Here is a 25595-nt window from a genome sequence, read left to right on the forward strand (position 1 = left end):
TACGGCGCTGTTTAGTGCTGTGGTAGTTCATTGATTCTTTCCGTCAGTGTGAAACTGCCTGCTCATACGATGTATTGGAAGACATCTTACACTGATAGTCTGCAGGAGTCCTACATGGCAACCACGATTTTCTGATTGCTGGTGCAATGCTTTCTAGGCTCCTAAAATAATAAATAATACATGCACATTTTGTTACCAGCAAAATGTTTATTTATTTATCCTTTGCTTGCCATCACAGCTTATTAGATGGGGCATCAAGCACCAGTGCTGCTTGTCTGCAGAGTATACTGTGGATCTAAACTACCCTTTACAGTTCATCATTGCTTTATGCCGTGGGACTTTTTATACTACATTTGCAGCATATTACAGCACACATTCTGCCTGGTCAGCAGAGTACAGCTGTGTTGTAAACTACTGTAACTGTTCATTGCTGTGTGCTCTGGGGCTTATCCTAAAGCATTTATACCATATTAGAACAGGCAGGCAGTTGGAATACTAAACAGCTAAACAACTAAAATGTCAGCTTTTTCTAGTCGCTACAGCTTAGTGTTGCCATTGTTAAAAAAATGTAATAAAAATTTAAGTGTACAACTTAGTATGTGCATATTTTTATCAAGATACAAGGAGGGTCTGTCAGTTCTTTTGTGTCTGTCTTGTCACAAGTTAGTGCAAGTCTTGTAAAAAAAAAAACTAAAGCATACAACTTACTGGGCCAGATTCTCGTAGATCGGCGTATCTTTGCGCGGGTGTAACATATCCGATTTACGCTACGCCTCCGCAACTTAGATGGGCAAGTGCTGTATTCTCAAATCACTTGCTCCGTAAGTTGCGGCGGCGTAGCGTAAATAGGCCGGCATAAGCCCGCCTAATTCAAATGTGGAACAGGAGGGCGTGTGTTATGTAAAATAACCATGACCCGACGTGATTGACGTTTTTCACGAACGGCGCATGCGCCGTCCGTGGACATATCCCAGTGTGCATTGCTCCAAATACGCCACAAGGACGTATTGGTTTTGACGTGAACGTACATTACGTCCAGCCCCATTCACGGACGACTTACGCAAACGACGTAAAATATTCAAAATTTGAAGCGGGAACGACGTCCATACTTAACATTGGTAGCAGGGGTAACTTTACGCCGGGAAAAGCCTAACATAAATGGCGTAACTGTACTGCATCGGCCGGGCGTACGTTCGTGAATTCGCGTATCTAGCTGATTTACATATTTCTAGGCGTAAATCAGCGTACACGCCCCTAGCGGCCAGCGTAAATATGCAGTTACGATCCGACGGTGTAAGAGACTTACGCCGGTCAGATCTAATAGAAATCTATGCGTAACTGATTCTAAGAATCAGGCGCATAGATACGACGGCACAACTCAGAGATACGACGGCGTATCTGGAGATACGCCGTCGTATCTCCTTTGTGACTCTGGGCCACTGTGTATACATTTTAGTTACAGAGTCCATCCAGTTAGAAAGTGGGTTAGTAATAGGGCTTTACAGCTTCCAGAAACCAGACATGCCTGCCATTTCCTACTTGTGTGTTGGCCATCCCTTACAATCGCAGTACATTGAAGATGTAGTAGAGTGGATGACTCAGCATGGGTGACCTCAAACCGCTGCCTCCTCTTCCTTATTAGCACAAAGCAGCCAGTAATTGGTTAGCAATAAATAGGCTCCTTTCACTTTATCCTGTGCCAAATCTCCAGACACCCTGAAGTAGTCTGCAGAACTGTATCAGCTTTGTATGTCAGTGCTGTTGACAAAGGACAACCAGAGGTAGAGGACAAAGACATACAATGCCCAACCCTTACTTTACCCATAAAAGGAAGAGGACCAGCCTCTGAAGTAAAAGTACTGTAAGATGAGCCAGTGTCTGCAGTCAGCCCTCCACAGGCTGTGTCTGAGGAGCAGGACCACAGGCATGCATAAGGGGTTGTGCCACTTCCTGGCACATACTGTGAGCATGAGCCCAGTCAGGAGGAATAGGTGGTTGAGGATGAAGTGTTTGACACAGGTTGAAGGCATAGACCATGGGCAGGGGGAGGGTGAGAAGGAATTTGCACAGCAACTTAGCACAGAACCTCTGCCACTTTGGCATTCTTTGCTAACTCTGTTTCTGACAAATTCATGGCCACAGGCCATAACGCAGGGGCGCCGTGGTGCAGTCACCCTAAAGGTGGATGCAGCACTGGAAGAAGACCCAGAACCAATGGCGTCTGCCTCATAAATACCCCATAAATTCTCCTGATTGGCTGCTGGGAAAGAGCACCCAAACCTCGACTCCACTGCTGCCATCTACCGCACAGGGGTTGAAAGAACACCCCAGCGCAACAGAATGAGCCCACAGTACAGCCAAGCTGAGACAGAGACCCTGTTTTGCACATAATTTGGATCAGAGTTTAACTACACTCTGATCTCCCTCTAAATTTAAATAGCACCGGTACCTAAAGGTAACCAGGCACTACACATGTATCTTGCCATGATGAACCTGGTAGTTCAATGTTTCCTAGACACCTACCCAGATGGGCTGCTGGATAAGGTCAGAAAACTGTTTGCCCATTTTACCCAGCCGCCGCTCATTTGTCAGAGGTACAGCACCAATGCAACCCACCTACAAAGGCCTCGTTTGTGATATCCCTATGCTTTGGAATTCAACTTCATATATGCTGCTGTAGGGATGCATCTACTACTTATTGCAGCTCTGCAACCCATGGCAGACAAGCAAAAAAGTAGTACCACTACCAGCAAGGAAAGTCTAACAAAGGTGTTGAAATATTTTTTAGGCCACTGCAGGCAGGCCTAGCCCCAGGTAGCACTCAGGGGCACTGCTTGTTTATGAAGGTCAACAGATATATCAGTTAAAGCTCAGATAACTAAAATTTCAACCCACTGTGAAAGATACTGTGAAGCCCTTTCTATGTTTATCTTGCTGTTCTTCTTACAACTACTAAGAAAATAACCTGAGAGCAGACCAATGCACAACTAATACCCTTTGATAAATTGACACCAATTGAGGCTCATACTATAAGACAGTGGTCTCCAAACTGCGGCCCGAGGGCCGGATGTGGCCCTTTGCTTGCCTTTACCTGGCCCTTGGAGCACTATCCCTCCCAATGATATGAGACACTATTCTGCCATCTGACACCGACAATGGAGCACCATTTCTCCAACTGACACAACTAATAGAGTACTATTCCTCCCTATGATACCAACAATAGGGCACTATTCCTCCCCCTAATACCAGGTGTTTACTCCCACTGATGCCAGGAAAATTTTAACTCCCGCTGGCCAAAGTCCGGCCCTCCAAGAGTCTGAAGGACAATAAACCGGCCCTTTGTTTAGAATGTTTGGAGACCCCTGCTATAAGAGAAAAGCCTTTTAATTTGACTGACATGTATTTAAACATGCTTATGTGGTGCTGTTGATGTTGTTCAGAAACAAAAGTAAAACATGTTTTTTTAACATCCAGAGCAAAGTATGTGTTTCCAATATATGGTGTCACTATTGAGACAAAATGCCTCTTAGTAATTTCATAACAGCTTGTACAGGGACCCACAAAGCTAAACATTTTAAGATTTGTCTTTCCAAATAACTGTATAAAAATGGCCTTTCCCAACCATTGTAACTAACCAGCTTCTAACTTCAGCTTGTTCAATCATCCTTTGACAATGAAATATAGTAGCTGATTGGTTACTATGCACATCTACAATAGATTCTGTGTGCTTTGCTTCTTCCTGGTCCTTCAAAGCTGCACCTTTTCTCTTGACAAAGCCAATCTTTTTCATCTTTGCTGATGTCAAAGGTCAGTCCACATTTCAGGGCTAAATCAAGAGTGGCAAATAGCAGGGAGCTAGGAATAAGGGGCCAGATTCACAGAAAAAGTACGCCAGAGTATCTGCTGATACTCCGGCGTACTTTCAAATTTGCTGCGTCGTATCTTTATTTGTAATTCACAAACAAAGATACGATGGCATTTGACTAAGATCCGACAGGTGTACGGCTTCGTACGCCTTCAGATCTTCGGATGCAATACTTCGGCGACCGCTGGGTGGAGTTCGCGTCGTTTTCCGCGTCGGGTATGCAAATTATCTGTTTACGGCGATCCACGAAGCTACGCGCATTTGTCGCATTCTCTTACGTCGTCGCTAGTCGGTTTTTCCCGTCGTAAAGTTGCGATTGCTATTTAGGTGGTGTAATATTAGACAGCCCATGTTAAAGTATGGCCGTCGTTCCCGCGTCGAATTTCAATTATTTTTTTTGCGTAAGTCGTCCGGGAATACGAAAGGATGTAATGCACGTCGCCGTTCAAAACATTACGTCGGGGCGACGTCATTTCGCGCAAAGCACGGTGGGAAATTTCAAAACGGAGCATGCGCAGTACGTTCGGCGCGGGAACGCGCCTAATTTAAATGGTACACGCCCCATTTGAATTAGGCGGGCTTGCGCCGGATGGCTTTACGCTACGCCGCCGCAAGTTTACACGCAAGTGCTTTGTGAATCAAGCACTTAATCTGAAAACTTGCGGCGGAGTAACGTAAACGGGATACGTTACGCCGCCGCAAAGGTATGTGAATCTGGCCCCCTATAAGTATACCTTATAAATCCCCCCCCCCTAGACTAAAGCCTTGTACACATGGGCCGAATGTCAGACGACATCAGCCAGTTCACTAAATACCGGCCGACATTCGGCCTTTGTGTAAGGCCGCTGGTCTGAGTTTAACTGGCTTCTGTTGGACGAGCATGCTGGATAACCGATCAGGCTTACCGAGGCTTACCGATCAGCAATCTCAGCCAAAGGTGGGGGGCCGTCCCCCTGTTAGAACACAAAATAACAGGGGGGGGGAGATCGCTGCACTAATGTTGGAACATTAGTACAGTTGCTCCGACTGGAGCTGTCACTTTTTTTTTGTTCAACCTGCTGGGTTGAAGGAAAAAAAAATAGGGCTATGTATCAAGCTTAAAAATATATAAAAAACAGGGTGCAATCAGCGCAAATATATAGATAAAAAAATGATGATATTAAAAGTGTATTTATGTGATACAGACACCCAGGGTTCAGATCACTGGTAATGCCAGCTGAACACTAAGGGAAATTCGCAAAAATCCTAAGCAAGTAAAAAATAAAATAGAAAAAGTGCAGCGCAAAACTCAAATATATAAATGATACTGGTATACTCAAACACCAATACCATAAGTGTGAATATGAATATGCAGAAAAAATGGAAAAAAAAAATATAAAAAATTAAATACAATTCAAACAAACAGTCCAAAAGTCCATAAGTGTCAGAAGATGAGTGAATTAAACGAAAATAAATCTCCACCACGTGACAATCCACCAAAATTTTGAAGTGATCCCTCCACCGTTGTAGATGGCTACTCTCACCTTCATATATGGACCACTGAGTTAACAGATGGTCAATAAAGCAAATCAAATAGGCAGGTCATGAACAGGAACCAGGCTGATGTATTAGATCCTCATAAGACAACCAAACCGCAAAGGACAGGTGCATGTAAAGAGATAATCACAGACTAAGTGCTCACTGTTGCAATGTGTGGATTTATTCTTTAAAAGAAGCAAAAGTGAAGTAACAATCTTTAGGAATGAACAGCAGATGAGCGACGTGATGTTTCAGGCTCCTAGGAGCCTGAAACATGTTTGATGTTTGATGTTTAGGAGCCTGAAACATCACGTCGCTCATCTGCTGTTCATTACTAAAGATTGTTACTTCATGCCGTTTTTTGTCTGGCCAAATGTGAGTAGCCTGACTTTTGCTTCTTTTAAAGAATAAATCCACACATTGCAACAGTGAGCACTTAGTCTGTGATTATCTCTTTACATGCACCTGTCCTTTGCGGTTTGGTTGTCTTATGAGGATCTAGTACATCAGCCTGGTTCCTGTTCATGACCTGCCTATTTGATTTGCTTTATTGACCATCTGTTAACTCAGTGGTCCATATATGAAGGTGAGAGTAGACATCTACAACGGTGGAGGGATCACTTCAAAATTTTGGTGGATTGTCACGTGGTGGAGATTTATTTTCGTTTAATTCACTCATCTTCTGACACTTATGGACTTTTGGACTGTTTGTTTGATTTAATTTTTAATATATATTTTTTTTTTTCATTTTTTCTGCATATTCATATTCACACTTATGGTATTGGTGTTTGAGTATACCAGTATCATTTATATATTTGAGTTTTGCGCTGCACTTTTTCTATTTTAATTTTTATGTATCAAGCTTAAGTGAGTATTATGCCGCATACACAAGATCGGAATTTCCGACAATAAATGTTCGATGGGAGCTTGTTGTTGAAAATTCCGACTGTGTGTAGGCTCCATCGGACATTTGCTGTCGGAATTTCTGACAACAAAAATTTGAGAGCTGGTTCTCAAATTTTCCGACAACAAGCTTTGTTGTTGGAAATTCCGATCATGTGTACACAATTCTGACGCACACAATTCCACCCATGCTCGGAATCAAGCAGCACTGGCTATTGAACTTCATTTTTCTTGGCTCGTCATACGTGTTGTACCTACGTCACTGCATTCTTGACGTTCGGAATTTGCATCATTATTTGACCGTGTGTATGCAAGACAAGTTTGAGCCAACATCCGTAGAAAAAAAAATCCATGGTTTTGTTGTCGGAATGTCCGATCGTGTGTACGCGGCATTAGACTGCTAATTGGGGTGGGGGCGGCTAGATGTGATTTTTTCTAAAGCTGACTGGAGTTAAGCTTTATAACTTAGGGCCAGATTCACATAGAACTGCGGTGGCGTAACGTATCGTAGATACGTTACACCGCCGCAAGTTTTCATCGCAAGTGCCTGATTCACAGAGCACTTGCGATGAAAACTACGCCGGCGGCCTCCAGCGCAAGGCGGGCCAATTCAAATGGGCGTGTGCCATTTGAATTAGGCGCGCTCCCGCGCCGGACCTACTGCGCGTGCTCCGTTTCGCAAATCCCGTCATGCTTTGCGCGCCGTGACGCCATTTTTTCGAATGGCGACACGCGTAGCGTACTTCCGTATTCCCGGACTTGTTACGCAAACGACGTTCATTTTTAAATTTCGACGCGGGAACGACGGCCATACTTTAGACAGCAATACGTTTGCTGACTAAAGTTAGGGCACCTAAAACGACGACTAACTTTGCGACGGGAAGCTAGACTAGTGGCGACGTAGCGAACGCGAAAATCCGTCGGGGATCCGCCGTAACTGCTAATTTGCATACCCAACGCTGGTTTACGACGCAAACTCCACCCAGCGGCGGCCGCGGTATTGCATCCTAAGATCCGACAGTGTAAAACAATTACACCTGTCGGATCTTATGGATATCAATGCGTAACTGATTCTATGAATCAGTCGCATAGATAGAAACAGAGATACGACGGCGTATCAGGAGAAATGCCGTCGTATCTCTTTGGTGAATCTGGCCCTTAGTGCTGTTGTCAGAAGATTGGTTTATAAAAGTAGCCAACAGTAGAAATAAACAAAGCAAAGACAGGAAAGGCTAGCATTCCCACATTAGTCAATGTGCTGGATACACTTTCAATCTATGCTGTATCTACTCAAACTTTTCTAAGATTTCTATCTCCAGAGAATATAGCATTACGTGGGAAGGGCATTCAAAAATATCTCTTTGGTTTACCACACTATAGGAAAAAGTGATTTCTTCAAGATAGCATTAAACCTCAAGTTACAGATTTTAAATAAACGATGCACAGAAACCATTGCTAAAAATCGAAGCATTTTGACTCAATGATAATCTATAGATAAATGTACTTGCAAGCAATACTCCGAGTAGAAGATACTAGTGTTCATATAAATGATGCTTTTCGCTTTTCCATGTAACAAAAGATTTTCATGACATCTAAGGAAATTCGTCTGTACCATTTAAACACAGGAAGCTTTTATTTTTTGACGTTCACATACTCATTACTAGACATGTGCATTCATTTTCGTCCGAATGCATTTTCATCCAAATTTTGGGTATTTTCATTTAATGTTTTAACAAACGATAACGAACGCGCAGAATCCGAAACCCGTTGCGACAACAGTTCGATATAGATAGGAGATTCGACATGACACTGACAATAGCAATCTGTGTCTATCGAACCTGCGGTCGAATGTGCCTAACCTTAACTCTATTAGGCCCCGTACACACGACCGAGTTTCTCGGCAGAATTCAGCCAGAAACTCGGTCGGAGCTGAATTCTGCCGAGAAACCCGGCCGTGTGTACACTTTCGGCCGAGGAAGCCGACGAGGACCTCGGCGAGGAAATAGAGAACATGTTCTCTATTTCCTCGTTGTTCAATGGCAAATTTCGGCTCGCCGAGATCCTCGGCGGCTTCACAAGGAACTCGACGGGCAAAACGATGTGTTTTGCCCGTCGAGTTCCTCGGACGTGTGTACGAGGCCTCAGTCCAAGATTGTTCAACATGGAGAGAGAAAAGATTTGACATGAAGATTCGACGAAGCAGTCGCCACGAGCGGAGGTTTATGGTCAAATGCTCCGCCCATAGGCTAAAGAAGAATTCTAATGTTGGTTGACTAGTAATAATAATTAATAAATATAATTATTACTAGTCATACAACATTAGAATTCTACTATAGCTTGTAGACGGAACATTCGACCAGAAATGTACGACTGCGGCGTCGTACAGTTTAGCTGCTCCGTCGAATCTTCTTAGAACGTACGACAGACATCATAAGCCTTCAATCACAGATTCAACCTTAATTATTTTGGATTTTCGGACGAATGCATTTTTTAACAAAACAAAATAAATAAATAAAAACGAATTTCGGGAGTAACTAAATAAATGTATTTTTCAGACGAAAACGAAAATCCGAAACAAAATATTTCAGTGTGCACATGTCTACTCATTACTCATATCTGGCCCACATAATAAAGCGTAACATTTTTTTTTTTACATTAGGGAGGAATTAGAACCCCTTTAGGCTCGATTCATACCTATGCATGTTGCTTTTTAGCGTTTTTGCAGTGCTTTTTGTGGTGCTTGCTGCGTTTTTTGACGTGCATTTTTACCGCGATTCGCGTTTTGAGTTTTTTTTTTACATCAATTTACATTTTTTTACATTTCCTTTAATAACCAGCTATAAACAGGTAAAAAAAAAAAAAGTGCAAAACGCAAATCGCGGCAAAATCGCTGTAAAAACGCAGTAAAAACGCGGTACTTGCATTTTGGATGCGGGTCCATTGAATTCTATTACATGCAAAACGCTGCATTTTGCGGGGAAAAAGGTCCCCGACTCTTTCCAAAAACGCAGAGGCACAAAAAAGCATTGATGTGAACATGTTCCATAGGAACCCATGTTAAAAAAATTCCCTGCTTTTCTGCAAAATGCAAAATGCACCAAAAAACGGATTAGTGTGAATCGAGCCTTAAGGTTTTTATGACCCATGTGAGATATTTTCTCTCACTTCCGCTCTCAGTAATGTCCTTTCTCACACACATGCAGGTGGTGTCCCTGGGACAGGAAGTGATGAAAAATCTCTGCAGTCAGGTAACAGACAGAATTAAAAGCCAGAGGCTCCTTTCACACGGGGTGGATCAGTAATGATCCGCCTCCGTATGCTCAATGGGGATCGCTCCGTTGATCCCCGCTGAGCTAGCGGATGACAGGATGGTCCCCACACTCTGTGCAGGGACCGCCCTGTCTTTTTTCCGCTCTCCCCTATGGGGGGATCGGATGAACACGGACCGTATGTCCGTGTTCATCCGATCCGATCCACAGACTGAAGGAAAAATAGGGTTTTCTTACGTCTGCAAAATTGGATCTTTGCGGAGGCGGACGAGATCGGGTATCAGCGGATGTTCATCTGCTGACATCCGCGATCTCATAGGGACCAATGTATGTCCCCTTTTCATACGCAAACGGATGGATGAAAAAGCGGACATACGGTCCGCACGTGTGAAAGGGGCCTAAATTGGAAATGATGTGCTGGTGAGTTAACTTATCCCTGGGCATGATAGCTCTGGTTCAGCGGCTCTCGCCAAAACAAGGTCACCCATGGTGGTGGAGAATTCACATATAAATACAATTAGTGCCGGTTCACACAGGGGCAACCCGACTTACAGCGCGACTTTGCAAGGCAACTTCAGCGCGACTTGGAGAAACTTACAACGCGACTTAAAGTTGCCTCCAGGACAGGCGACTTTGGCTGTGGCCAATCACAGAATAATCAGCTCTGTGGGAAGGAGGGGTTTGCCGGAGTAAACTATTTTCTCTTCCTGTAAAGTTGCTTCAGTTAAGACAGAGATCTGACTTGGAGTCAACTTACATTGAAATCAATGGGTATAAGTTGCCTAGAAGTCGCCTTAAAGTAGTACAGGAACCTTTTCTGAAGTCGGAGAAACTTCAGTAGTGTACATTAAGACGGCTCTCATTCACTTCAATTGAATTTCTCATGTCGGGTGACTTGGGGCGACACAAGTCGGATCCCAAATCGCGGTAGTGTGAACTGGCACTTATAGCACCAAACCAATGTCAAAGTATCCAAAAGTTTTTAAACAGTTCACATTAGAAAGACGCAAAACGCCAATGCATTTTGGGAGTAAAAAAGAATATATATAAAAAATAATGTTATAGGTGAAAACTGGTCTAAAAAAGGGGTGAACCTAAACATGTATTCGGAATAATAAAAATCCATAAAATATAGATTACAATAATTTTGATATCATTCTGTAGATCTTCAAAGCACCACAAGCAGCCAGCAGCAGAACAACAACTAACAAACAAACTGCCAAACAATAACAGCTAGTGGCTCTAAATATATAAAAAAAAAAACATAAATATACAAATTGTAATTCAGCACATAGATATTATAACAACTTGACCTCCGAAATATTTACCCCATTTCATGACCAGGCCATTTTTTACAATACGACACTGCGTTAATTTAACTGACAATTGCGTGGTCATACAACGCTCTTTTTTTCCCACAAATAGAGCTTTCTTTTGATGGATTTGATTTCCTCAGCGTTTTTTATTTTATTTTGGGCTTTAAAACAAAAAGTCTAACAATTTTGAGAAAAAATTTACAATATTTTTTACTTTCTACTATAAAACATATCCAATAAAAAATAAGCATATATTGATTGGTTTGCCCAAAAGTTAATGCATCTATAAACGACATATACTGGAATGTTTATTTGTTTTTTAAACTAGTAATGACGGTGATCAGCGTCCTATAGCGAGACTGCGATATTGTGTCGGCCAATCGGACACTAACTGACACTTTTGAGAATTTGTGGGAACCAGTGACACTAATACAGGGATCAGTACTAAAAATATGCACCGTCACTGTATGGGAAAGGGTTAACACCAGGGGAGATCAAAGGGTTAGGTGTGTCCCTAGGGGGTGCTTACTAACTGTTTGGGGATTTCTCTGACTTGGATAACACAGAGATCCGTGTTCCTGTTTAGCTTATCTGTATGTTCTCCCCTGTCAGAACGGGAATCTGCCTTGTTTACATAGGCGCTCAAAGGGTAACCTGTGTGCCTAGCCAGAGTTTTTGTGTACACGGTCTGCTGTTTGTACTAAGGCAAGTGATGGATGGATACACAAAATCTATCACTCCTCCCCCCTCACAATGGAGCTTGGCATTGTTTACATAGGTAGAGCTCTGTTCTGAGTCTCTGTCTGACGATCGGTGGGTGGCGGCGGACATCCAGTTCCCGGCACCTGCAGATTAGCTTCTGCTGTGAGTAATCACAGCAGTAGCGTCCCGCCAGTGGAAAGCGGAAGTGCAGATATACATATATGTAAATATTTATCAGTATATGTGATTGTGCAGCAGTATATCTAATATAGGGCAGTCTTTAGGTGGTTAATAACTAAACCTGCATTATTGAAATATGTAAACAGATCACTGTTACTATTAGTATAATTATTTGTAGCTTTTACCCACAGAGGGACTGCTGGATATAGTCCTGGTCTTCCTTATTCTGCTGTAGACAATGACAGGTCAACTTGGCTATGTGTATGTGTATCCCAAACTATTTTCCTGGCAGTTGTGGCTGAGATTTTCTTTCCACCAATTTCCAGATGCCATTGTAACAAGAAATTCCCTTTACCTTGGTCATAATGTTATGGCTGATCGGTGTATATTAACCACTTCAGCCCCGGGCCTATTCTGGCACTTCTCTCCTTCATGTAAAAATCATAATTTTTTTGCTAGAAAATTTGTCAGAACCCCCAAACATTATGGGCCAGATTCAGATACAATGGCGTATCTTTAGTTGGGCGTAGCATATCCTATTTACGCTACGCCGCTGCAACTTAGACAGGCAAGTGCAGTATTCACAAAGCACTTGCACCGTAAGTTGCGGCGGTGTAGCGTAAATGGGCTGGCGTAAGCCTGCGTAATTCAAAGTAGGCTGGTAGGGGGCGTGTTGTATGGAAATGAATCGTGACCCCACGTAAATGACGCGCATAACGAACGGCGCATGCGCGCACATGCTCAGTATCACGTCGAATTTTCTCCGTAAATTACACCGGCTCTATGCTTAGTCGACGTGAACGTAACCTACGCCCATCCCCATTCATGTACGACTTACACAAACAACGTAAAATACAACGCTGTTATGACGTTTCCGACGTCCATACCTTAAGGCCGAGTACTAACGAGCAAACATGTACGATGAAAGCGGTCCGTCGGACCGTTTTCACCGTACATGCCTGCCAGAGGGCTTCTGTACGATGGTTGTACTAACCATCGTACAGAAGTCCGCGCGTAAACACTACGCGGGGCGTGTCCGCGTCGTCGCCGCGACGATGACGCGGCGATGACGCGGCGACGTGGGCGGGCCTGCCATTTAAAGGCTTCCACGCATGCGTCAAAGTCATTCGACGCATGCGAGGGACGGCGGGCGCTCAGACATGTACGGTAGGTCTGTACTGACGACCGTACATGTCCGAGCAGGCAGGATTCCAGTGGACAGTTTTAAAACACGTCCAGGAATATTTGTCTGCTGGGAAAAGGCCCGGCGGGCAAATGTTTGCTGGAATTCGGCCCGCTCGCGCCTACACACGACCGAACATGTATGCTGAAACTGGCCCGCGGACCAGTTACTGTGAGTAAATAGATACCTAACATGTCACGCTTGAAAATTGCGCACACTTATGGAATGGCACCAAACTTCTGTACTTAAAAATCTCCATAGGCGATGCTTGAATTTTTTTACAGGTTACTATTTTCGAGTAACAGAGGAGGTCTGGTGCTAGAATTGTTGCACACTCTCTAATGCACGCGGCAATACATCACATGTGGGGTTTCAACGGCGCCTACATATGTGGGCGGGACTTACATGCGTGCTTGCTCCTGAGCGTGAGCGTGAACAGGGACAGGGGCGTTTTAAATTAGTATTTTATTTTTTACTTAATTTTTTTAATTTTTACACTTTTTTTTTTATAACTTTTATTCCTATTACAAGGAATGTAAACATCCCTTGTAATAGGAATTGTTAGTGACAGGTCCTCTTTATGGAGGGATGCAAGATCAATAAGACCCCACATCTCTCCTTCAGGCTGGAAAGCATGAGATCGGGAAAAATAATTCACAGATCTCATGCTTTCAGCCGCGATTGCGGCTTTGTTTACTTCCGGGTACCCGGGCGTGACGTCACAATGTTGCGTTTGGGCCACCGACGGTCATAGAGATGACTGGTGACTATCTGGTCACCGGAAATCTCTATCGTCGTGAGCTGGCCGATTTGTTCTCCGGGCCCCCGATGGCACAGGAGAGCCCAGAGAAGCAGCGGATGGAGGCGGGGGGGGACATACCCTCCCGCCGTCTATAAGAACGATCAAGCGGCGGAACTGCCGCTATGATCATTCTTATGGTGTGTAGAATCGCCGGCTGCAAACAATGATATCTGAATGATGCCTGTAGCTGCAGGCATCATTCACAGATATCACCGCACAAATTCGAGGACGTCATATGACGTCCTCGGTGTAGAAGTGGTTAAAACTGAGAACTGATACTACAATTAAGCATGTTAATAATGAATAAACAAAAAAGAATCATCATAATATTGTAACAGTATATCCCACACATAATATGGAACCCCAGATATATTCCTTCTAATTTAGTGCTGAGAACTATTATTACCCACTTACAAAGAATCAAAAACAAATAAATTGTACTAACATAATATTGCAAGAATGCGTCACACACATAAAAATTGAGCCATCTTGATATTATCAAGTGTAAACTATATGCAACAGTGCTGGAAACTATTGTGATAATGTTCACCTGCTAAATATATGAACAACGAATAAAAGATGTAACTCAGGTTTTGGAATATTAGGAAGGTACAAAAAACCTGGAATAATTGGTAGGGGAGGGGAAAAAAAATGAATACATTGATACCAAAGCGCTGAATGGACAAATGAGCCGTAAAAGCAGCTAGTAATGAATTTCACTTTTAGTGGTGTAAACGTCACAGTAAATGTATAATTGTATACAAAATCTATTAGCGTAAAAATGCAGTTAATGCTGATTGTGAAACTTGTTGGCTGTTTTGTGTTCTTCTGCTGTGAACTGGTTTTATCATTAAAATACTTCTGGAATCTTAGACATTGGTTTGGTGCTCTCATTAGACTTTTTTTTATGAGCATTAAAAGCCTGACAGAGCTTTTAAACGTCTATTCAGCAATAAAAGTTTTGGCTAGACTTCTGCATTCATTATTCTGTATAAATATATTAAAGATCAGCATAAATATTTGGAGGTGGACTGTAATAAAAAAATAAACATAGGTGGAGAGAATTTTAATTTCAGTAAGTGTACTAGGATCAACGTCCATTTACACTATATTGTCAAAACTATTGGGACAAATGTCTTTACACGCACATGAAGTTTAATGACATCCCAGACTTATGCCCTGTATACACGATCGTTTCATCCAATGAAAACGATCTGATGGATTTTTTCATCAGATATCCGATGAAGCTGACTTTCATCAGTCGTGCCTACACACCATCGGTTAAAAAAACGATCGTGTCAGAACGCGGTCACCTAAACCACGTACGACGGTACTATAAAGGGGAAGTTCAGATCCAATGGCGCCACCCTTGGGGCTGCTTTTGCTAATTTCCTGTTACCGCGTGTTAGTAAAAGTTTGGTTAGAGCCGATTCGCACCCTTCAGTCTCTGTGCTTTTCAGATCGTTTTCTTGTGTTCAGTTCCTGCTTGTGGGTTCGTATCTGTCTTTCAGTGCTTGCAGTCAGGTCGTATCTGTTTTGCAGTATGTTCCTGTCCGCTCGTTTTCTGTTTTTCAGGTCGTTCTTTACAGGCCTTGCTGTTCCTAGGTGCGTTCTGTTTTAAGTGCGTTCTGACCAGCCTACCAGTTTGAAGCCATGTTGGAGCTGCGTTCTCATTCTCGAGTTCGTGCTGCGTATGGGCTGTCTTCTGCAGTTCATAATGTTACTGAAACAGGGGCCAAGAACTAGTTGCGCCAGCGTGACCAATTTTCTCATATGCCTCTGCTTAGGGAAATCCAGGAGAATAACCCTGATGATTTCAGGAACTTTCTCCGTATGACGGACCCCATTTTTCACCGTCTTTTGTATATTCTGTCCCCCTATATCACGAGGCAGGACACTGTGATGTGCCAAGCCATCACGACCGAGCAGAGGCTCATTGCCACGTTGAGGTACCTGGCGACTGGGAGAAGCCTGCAGGACCTCAAGTTCTCAACAGGCATCTCCCCCAGGTGCTTGGGATCATCATCCCCGAGACGTGTTCTGCCATCATTCAAGTAATGCAGAAGGACTATATTAAGGTAAGTTTTCTCCTTTAACATCACAATCTATGTCTTTAATGTATGCTAATGACTTGTATTTATTTAATCATTCTCTAATTACCATGATTGTAATATGCTGTAAATGTCCCCCTTGTCCCCATGCATGCTGTAAGCTTTTAATGCTCCTTTTTTGGCCTACATGCATATTTCCCTTCACTAACCTCTCCAGCATGCTATCATAGGCCCAAACACACCTAGCCTAGTCTGTTTCAAACTTGTTTTTTGTCTGCTCCATTGTAGTTCTGCCCTCCCCCCCCCATTGTGTCCCAATGTCTTGTTTCTCATTCCATTTTGGCATGCTATTTTGGAGTGCTATATAAAAAAAATTCAGGACCCAAACTCAGCTAGAACCCCCCCCCCCTTAAAATTTTTAATGGGCCATCAGAGGGGCGAGGAGTCTGATAAATGGGCCTTTTTTTTTGGGCTTGAAATACTCACTCAAATGTTATACTGATGTTGGTCAAGGATGTCTTTTTGTAATCTGATTGCAATGTTCATGTGCCAAAGTACTATTTTTTTTGTTTGACTCCACAGTTTCCTTCCACGCCACAGGAATGGCAGACTGTGGCATCCCATTTTGCCCAGCGGTGGGACTTCCCTAACTGCGGAGGGGCAATTGATGGAAAACACGTCCGCATAGTGCCGCCACCCCATTCGGGGTCATACTATTTTAACTATAAAGGTTTTCATAGTATAGTGTTGATGGCGGTGGTGTCGGTACAGTATGAATTCATGTATGTGGACGCGGGGAAGAACGGCCGGATGTCAGATGGCGGAGTATTCGCGCAAACCGAGTTTGCCCAACGTCTACAGACTGGTGGCCTGGCACTGCCACCGCACTGCGGTGGCTCAACGCGATTGGCACTGCGCTGACAAGCCATTCACCTCTGCAGCTAGAGGTTCGGATCCCAGTCTCAGCTACATGTGAATTGATTTTGGTGGTCTCAGCCCGGCTCCCGGTGGGTGTGCTATTCGAGGTAAGCTTGCGCTTAGTACGCCCACCCCCCTCCCACAAAACCACCACACTTACACGCACTCAAAATTGGGTTAACATGCACGCACTTTGACCACACGGTCTCTAAAAAGAGAGGCGAAGGACTAACGGGGCTGGTTGAGCGGGCTAGAACCTCTCACTCCCTTATAGGGAGTCCCTCTGCCCCGTTGGGCTTCAAAGCAGAGCAGGTAGGGTGGGCTGTGTGGGAGGACCCCCTCACACACCCACCATTGCCACCCGGGGCATGGAGAAAGGTGGCAGATTGCCTCTGGGGGAGGCCTGCCTACTCCCAAATCCTGCAGTCTGGCTCCTCTCTCGAGTACACGCACAAAATACACTTAAAAAAAAAGAAGTCCAATGTTTCAGGGACAGCAGGTACAGAGCATTCTGGAATTGAGTTAAACAGAAAAGATGGATGAAAACCATAGTTTGCGAAGAAAGGCGATTGCTTGGTGGCTGAATGGACGGAGTTGTTGTAGGAGAATTCGGCCAGAGGAAGTAAGGGAACCCAATCGTCTTGTGAAAATGAAGAGAAACAGCGAAGATATTGTTCGAGTGTCTGATTTGTCCTTTCCGTCTGTCCATTCGTCTGCGGATGGTAGGCTGATGATGAAAATGAAAGTTCAATCCCCAGAGACTCACATAACGACCTCCAGAACCCGGAGGTGAACTGGACCCCTCTGTCGGAAACTATGTTTGCCGGAGCTCCATGAAGCCTTATAATCTCTTTGATAAATCTTTGTGCAGTCTCTTGTGCAGAGGGAGTGCCCTTCATGGGCAGAAAATTGGCCATCTTGGACAGGCGGTCAACCACAAAAATAGTATTACAGACCTCGGATGGCAAGGTCTACTCGGGACCGGAAGTGGCTTTAATAGACCCCAGGCCTTGGATCTGCTGTTTTTGTTGCGAATAGAAGTAATACATGATTCCACATACTTTTTACAGTCTTTCTCCATTCCGGGCCACCAAAATGTTCGTTGCATTAGTTCGGACGTTTTATTAATGCCAAAATGTCCTGCAAGAATGTGGTCGTGGCACAAACCCAAGGTGGGGATTCGCAGACTTTCTGGTACAAAGACCTTGTCTCCATACCAAAGTAGCCCATCTCTTGCTAATAGGGTGGTCCCGGGTGGCGAAGGGTTACCTACAGAAGCTTGTTTGATTTGTAATAGGAGGAAGTTGCCGGATGACAGGATGGTATCTGGCAGAGAGGTTTCTTGTGACTTGCTGAACATGCGGGACAACGCATCTGGTTTTATGTTCTTTGACCCTGGCCTATATGTTAAATGGAAGGTAAATCTAGAAAATAAAAGTGCCCACCTGGCCTGCCGGGGTTTCAGTCTCTTAGCCGTCCTCAGATATTCTAGATTCTTGTGCTCCGTGTAGATTAAAATTGGATGTGCAGAGCCTTGGGTCCCTGCCTCTGGGAAAGTATAGCTCCAACCGCCGTTTCCGATGCGTCCACCTCTAAAACATAAGGCTGGGCCGAATCAGGGTGTTTCAGGACAGATGCGCATCGGAAACGGCGGTTGGAGCTATACTTTCCCAGAGGCAGGGACCCAAGGCTCTGTCGCACCATGTCGCCTTCTTTTCTCGCAAATTGTCCAGTGCTGAAAAAGAATTATGATGTCGGGGATCGCAAACTCCTAGCGATCAAAGCTGCACTGGAAGAATGGAGGTACCTATTAGAAGGGGCTGCACATCCAATTTTAATCTACACGGACCACAAGAATCTAGAATATCTGAGGACGGCTAAGAGGATTTTTATTTACAATCCGGCGGGGAGTTCCCCCTCAGGATTCATACCAAACGCTGCACGCGTGTAGAATGGGCAGGAATCCAGGTCGGATCCCCGTCGCTTCTATGACGTGCTCGCTGGAATGTGCTTTTACTATTCCAGCGAGTGCGAGATGTCGGCACCCTGTCACCGAGAATCAGCGCGATGCTGTCGTGCTGAAAACACATTTTTGGCGGCAGGTACTGTATGGACTCCAGAGAGAGAGATATAATTTTGCCCCTGAACAAATCATTAGTAAGACCTCATCTGAAATATGCAGTTCAGTTTTGGGCCCCAGTTCTCAAAAAGGATATCGGGGAACTGGAGAACACGCAGAGAAGGGCAACCGAACTGATAAGAGGCATGGAGGAGCTTAGCTATGAGGAAAGATAAGAGGAACTGAATTTATTCACTCTTGAGAAGAGGAGATCAAGGGGGGATATGATCAACATATACAAATATATAAAGGGTCCAAATAGTGAACTTGGTGTTGAGTTATTCACTTTACGGTCAACACAAAGGACAAGGGGGTACTCTTTACGTCTAGAGGAAAAGAGATTTCACCTTCAAATACGGAAAGGTTTTTTCACAGTAAGAGCTGTGACAATGTGGAATAGACTCCTTCCAGAAGTGGTTCTGGCCAGCTCAGTAAAGTGCTTTAAGAAAGGCCTGGATTCTTTCCTAAATGTACATAATATAACTGGGTACTAACATTTATAGGTAAAGTTGATCCGGGGAAGATCCGATTGCCTTTCGGGGAATCAGGAAGTAGCTGTAGCAAATTGGATCATGCTTTGCTGTTTTTTTTTTGCCTTCCTCTGGATCAACTGTGGGAGTGGAGTTGGGTATATGGGATTGTATATTATTATTATAATTTTTTTTATTTTTTATGGTTGAACTGGATGGACTTGTGTCTTTTCAGCCTGACTAACTATGTTTGACCATTCTTCCAGAAGCGCATTTGTGAGGTTAGTCACTGATGTTGGATGAGAGACCTGGCTCACAGTCTCCGCTCTAATTAATCCCAAAGGTGTTCCATTGGGTTGAAGTCAGGACTCTGTGCAGGCCAGTCAAGTTTCTCTACCCCAAACTCGCTCATCCGTGTATTTATGGACCTTGATTTGTGCACTGGTGCGCAGTCATATTGGAACAAGAAGGAGCCATCCCAAAACTGTTCCCACAAAGTTACAAGCATGAAATTGTGAAAAATGTCTTGGTATGCTGATGCCTGAAGCGTTCTCTTCACTGGAACTAAGGGGCCTAGCCCAACCCCTAAAAAACAACCACACTATAATCCTCCCTCCACCAAATGATTTGGACCAGTGGACTTCTCTGACACAATGGCTAGCTGCTCTGGGCCTAGGGCAATCAAAAACGGTACTGCCTATAGCAGTTCTGGCAATCTAGACCATCTGGCATTTGTCAGAAGGAATGCCAGATGAGTGTATGGATATAAAACTTTTTTTTACCTTTCCACCCCATACAGTGCTGTTGTAGATATGTTCCATTTTGTTCACATTGTAACATTTGACTATCTATGCATTTCAGAATAAAATACACTCTAGTCTAGCAATACAAATGAATAATCTTTCAATCCTGTAGGGTTAGTCATTGGTAAAAGCTAGAAAGATTAATTGAAACTTGTATAGGGTGTAACATAAATATGGATCGTATGTAGTTCTAATTTACCAATTACTTTTGGTAGATGTGGGTTTCCTGACATTTCTCTGTTATACACTTCTTTTGTATTTTAGGTTCAAAAGCTATTACTTTCTGCTCAAATAGTTTCCTGTGTGTGCTTATTAAATTCATTGTGCTTTGAGTGATGTAATGGTTTTAAGGAATTGTACTTTACTTATGCCTTTGTTATGTTATCTGCCAAATCCCAACAGCCTTATATATATATATATATATATATATATATATATATATATAAAAAAAAGCATTTCTCTGCCGACTTGATAGAGCCACCTGTTTGCAGAGGATTGTCTTCTATGACCTCTCTGTTGAGCTGGTTGGGATAGAAGGAACTAGGTGTAGAGAGAGATCTTTTTCGAAAGCCTACATCTTATTGGTATGAGCTTTCATGGAACATCTTCATGCATGGTGTAATGAATTCCATAACAGTACTATGTAGTTTAGGGGGATCTGATGACAAGAGGTCTGGAAGTCAGTGCAGGTGGACAAACAGTGACTATGTAAGGCTGAACATACACTCTTACATTTCTCTTGTTCATCCCGGCGATGAAGAACAAATCTCACAATAATTCCTATTGTTGTTTTACAACAGGAACTGCCTGAATACCTTAAGGCCTCATACACATGACAGAGGAACTCGTCGTAAATGAAACATCGTTTTCCTCGACGAGTTCCTTGTCAGGCTTGTGGAGAAACTTGACAAGCTTTCATTGCGTACACACTGTCAAGACCAAATCTCCTCGTTCTCAAACGCGGTGACGTACAACACATACAATGGCAGGGGAAGTTCGATTACACTGGCACAACCCTTGGGGCTGCTTTTGCTAATCTCATGTTACTGCTTGTTAGGTAAAAGTTTGGTAGGAGATGATTTGCACTTTTCAGACTGTTACAGCGTAAACAAATGTGCTACCTCCATTACAAACGCTACTTTTACCGAAGGTGCGTTCCCGTCTCATACTTTATTCTGAGCATGCGTGGGTTTCTTAGCATACACACAAACGTGTTTCTCGTCGAAAACCAGCCCGACGAGGAACACAACGAGGAAATTGAGACTCCCGTCGAGGAAAAAGAGAACTTGTTCTCTTTTTTTCTTGTCGAGTTCCTCGACAGTTTTCTGCCACCAAATTTTTTCATGGATTCTGTCGAGAAAAACGATCGTGTGTACGAGGCCGCACAGTGCCTATCTGGCCAACAATTTAAAGCGGAGGTTCACCCTAAATCTTATCTAATGTTTAATCGGACTATCTTCATGTGTATGGTACTTACAAACAGACAGGTAAGCAGGCATAAAAAAATATAAAAACTCTGTGGCTCATAGCGTACTTGTGTCGGTCAGCCTCGCGGCTCATAGCGTACTTGTGTCGGTCAACCTCGCGGCTCATAGCGTACTTGTGTCGGTGAGCTATGAGCCACGGAGTTTTTATATTTTTTGATGTCTGTTTGTAAGTACCATACAATAAATTGCATGTTGCTTTTACCTGCGGGCTTCATTATTGCCGTTTCTTCTCTGCATTTTATGATGAACGCAATGTACACCTTTGGATCCTTATGACATTCGGGCTGATATTTCACCAATGATGCTGCCTGTGGATAACCGTTCTCACCTGTATATCCTGTTGGAAGTGCGATTGCCACTGACCTACACGTTATTTGATTACATGCCCATAATGATGTTGTTCTGGTAAGCGGATTGTTTGCACGGTGGTGTGGTGTGGTTTCCTTGTCTGCACACTGAAACTTCGGTGTAGGTCCTATATCTTCAACTACATTGATGAATATATTCTTTTGGACTTTATATACATTTTTTTACATTATGTGGATTTATTTTTTCCATTTATTAGAGCGCTGCACTAATGGATTATATTGTTTTTTGTTTGCTTATCTACAAACTGTGCTAGCTGCTTTGCATTGGGACTACATTATTTTTAAGTTAGCGCAGATATTTGCTCACTTTTATTTCAAAAGTAGAGACTTAACAAGACAGCAGGCAGGGTTATGTGTGAAGTACAATAATCTGGCAAGGAAACTGGAAATAGGTAGGCTCCCAGATAGCAGGGATAACTTGCCACAAATGTGTCGCAGTGTTGAATTGTAAGTCTGTTAACTTGCTGCACATTTTCACTGGCAAGTTCTAATTGACACTTTTCCAATTTGAAACATGGGGGGCTATTTACGAAAGGTGCAAACTGCAAGTGCAAAGTGCACTGGAAATTGCACTGAAAGTGCACTTGGAAGTGCAGGCGCTGTAAATGTGAGGGGTAGATCTCAAATGAGGGGAAGCTCTGCTGATTTTATTATATAATCATGTGCAAGCTAAAATGCTGTTTTTTTATTTTCCTTGCATGTCCCCCTCGGATCTATAGCGACTGCACTTTAAGTGCTATTTCAAGTGCACTTTGCACTTGTAGTTTGCACTTGTAGTGAAAAGTGGATTTGCCTTTTGTAAATAATCCCCATAGTTACATAGTTACATAGTTAGCCAGGCCAAAAAAAGACACAAGTCCATCCAGTCCAACCAAACAAACTGAAAAAAAATAAAAACGCATTAATTGCTGCCACTGTGCCCATTAAACGCAGCCAATGTGCCCATCAAATGCCGTCAGTTTGTTCCCTCAAATGCAGCCAGTTTGTCCCCTCAAATTCAGCCAGTTTGTCCACTGAAATGCAGCCAGTTTACCCCTTCAAATGCAGTTAGTTTTTCCCCCCAATTGCAGCCAGTTTGTCCCCCCTCAATTGCAGCCAGTTTGTCCCCCCAATTGCAGCCAGTTTGTCCCCCCCAATTGCAGCCAGTTTGTGCCCCCAATTGCAGCCAGTTTGTGCCCCCAATTGCAGCTCGTTTGTACCCCCAATTGTCTTCAGTTAGTCCCTCAATTGCCGCCAGTTTGTGCCCCCAATTGCAGCCAGTTTGTGCCCCCAATTGCCGCCAGTTTGTCCCTCAATTGCCGCCTATTTGTGCCCCCAAATGCAGCCAGTTTCCCCTCAGCCCGGCACTTACCTTCCTCGGGTCAGCGACGTCCTCTCCACGCTCCCTCCGTGTCTTCTCCCGCCCTCGATGTCGCTTCAGCCAATCAGGTGACCGATATCCAGACCCAGTGCATCTGATTGGCTGAGAGGCGGGTCAGTGTTAGGGAAGCAATTCCCCTAACACAGCACTGTTTAACCAGGGAACGCACAGCCTGTGCGCCCTCTAGTTAACCATTTGGAAGCCGATTAGAGCCTGCAGGCTCCAATCGGGAAGCCTATTAGAGCATCTCGCTCTAATTAGGCACTTCTAAAACACGCCCACCATTGTTATTCAGATGGCCGGCGCTCAATAGGGGGCCCAACATCTGAATAGTGGGCGGCAACAAAGATAGATTCATGCAATTGATGGGTGCAGGAGAAAGGGGGTGGCGCTCCTGCGCCCACTATGGACACACCTCCACTACTGGAACCAAACCCAGGTATATTTTGCTCATCCCTAATCAGAATCAGACAGATGAAACCTTACATTTTGTCTTCCTAACACAGTTACATAACTGTTTGCCTTTCTGAATTCAATGCTTAACAAGGAAGACAACATGAATGACAAGGACACTATTCAACAAGTATACCCCCCAATAGATCCAAACATAATTTTAATCCTTTATCTTTATTTACAGAGAGGTTGAGTGTCAAAAAATAAGGGCACAGATGCTATACATCAAACATTATACAGTCTAACAATAGAACATGAAGTTTCGAATCCTCTCTAATGATAATTTCCGTGTTCTCAAGGACATGTTATCAGGGAATAAATCCTTTTTTTAACCATATATAGCAGAACATTAGTCACTTAAACAAATGTAGCTCAGATGCTCAGCATGATTATACAACTTACAATCACAATGTGTTCTAACATTAAAACAATGTGTGCTTTCCCAGTGTGATTGAATTTTTCCTCGGTTTGCTTTATGCTGCACATGCTCTGCACTTCTCTTTTACTGACACAAAGAGACGATGCAGTGAAAGCTTCTGGATGCCGGGATACATAGACAGTCATCTTGCAGGCACTCAATGTTAATTCAACAAAGCCAAAAAGAATGATACAAAAATGACAGGTTAAAGTGGTTCGTGAGTGTAGGATTTTGCTCTATAACACTGACAGGTAGAACATTAGGAAGTGTTAAAAATGGCACTAGCACCCTGACAAAGTTAAAGCAGTATTAAACCCAAAACAAAAATGTATTATATTGCAGCTAAACAATCAATAGTTATGGTGGCTGCATCAGTTTTCTTATTTTTCCCCTCAGTTTTCACCTGGTAATCTGACCAGTAACAGACCTCCTATATTAGTGAGACACCACTCTGGAGGAATGAGCACAGGGGGGCACAGCATATAGCAGAATTGTCAGTTTGTGACGGTAGTGTTAAATGTATTAGCAGACTTAGGCCGCGTACACACGGTCGGTCCAAACCGATCAAAACGGACTGAAGGACCTTTTCATCGGTCCAAACCGATCGTGCGTGGGCCCCATCGGTTAGTTATCCTTCGGTCAAAAACTTTAGAACTTGCTTTAAAATTGAACCGATGGACGCCTAACCGATAGGTCAAAACCGATGGTTAGTATGCAAAAGCATTGGTTAAAAACCGCACATGCTCAGAATCAAGTCGACGCATGCTTGGAAGCATTGAACTTAATTTTTCTCTGCACGTCGTGGTGTTTTACGTCACCGCGTTGGACACGATCGTTTTTTTAACTGATGGTGTGTAGGCACATCAGACCATCAGTCAGCTTCATCGGTTAACGGATGACAACGGTCCTTAGGATCGTTCTCATCGGATGGACTGATCGTGTGTACGCGGCCTTAGATACACTAACAAATTGAAGCCAAACTCCAGCTAATACTTTATATCCATCTAAAGCAAACAGCTGATCATTTTAACCACCACTGCCAGTGTTAAGTGGTTTGTCTCATCCATGTAAATTGATCCATTCTGCTTGGAGCTTACACAGGACTGAGCCCAGATAGCAGGGATAACTTGCCACAAATGTGTGACAGTGTTGAATTGTAAGTCTGTTAACTTGCTGCACATTTTCACTGGCAAGTTGTACACTTGCAGAGCACTTGAAGCTCTAGTTGACACTTTTCCAATGTGTAGAACATTTCTGTGGCATGTCTCTAGCATGAGCAAAGTTGCATTGGTGAGTCTACAGCAAGAGCTCAGCAAGTCTGCAGGATGAATATTTAGCCACAGCGACCCCTGTGGTGGGATGATTATTGCACAACATAACTGAACCAGAACTAGCAGCAGACTTGCAGAA

The 25595-nt window shown here is 43.5% G+C and overlaps 1 protein-coding gene across 1 annotated transcript in view; it reads right to left on the reverse strand.

Annotated features, from left to right (window-relative positions):
* Positions 1-25595, reverse strand: part of RTN4R (reticulon 4 receptor) — a 304428-nt gene that overhangs the window by 53682 nt on the left and 225151 nt on the right. The window lies entirely within an intron of this gene.

This window comes from Rana temporaria, chromosome 1 (assembly GCF_905171775.1).
Source record: "Rana temporaria chromosome 1, aRanTem1.1, whole genome shotgun sequence".
NCBI classification, from domain to species: Eukaryota; Metazoa; Chordata; class Amphibia; order Anura; family Ranidae; genus Rana; species Rana temporaria.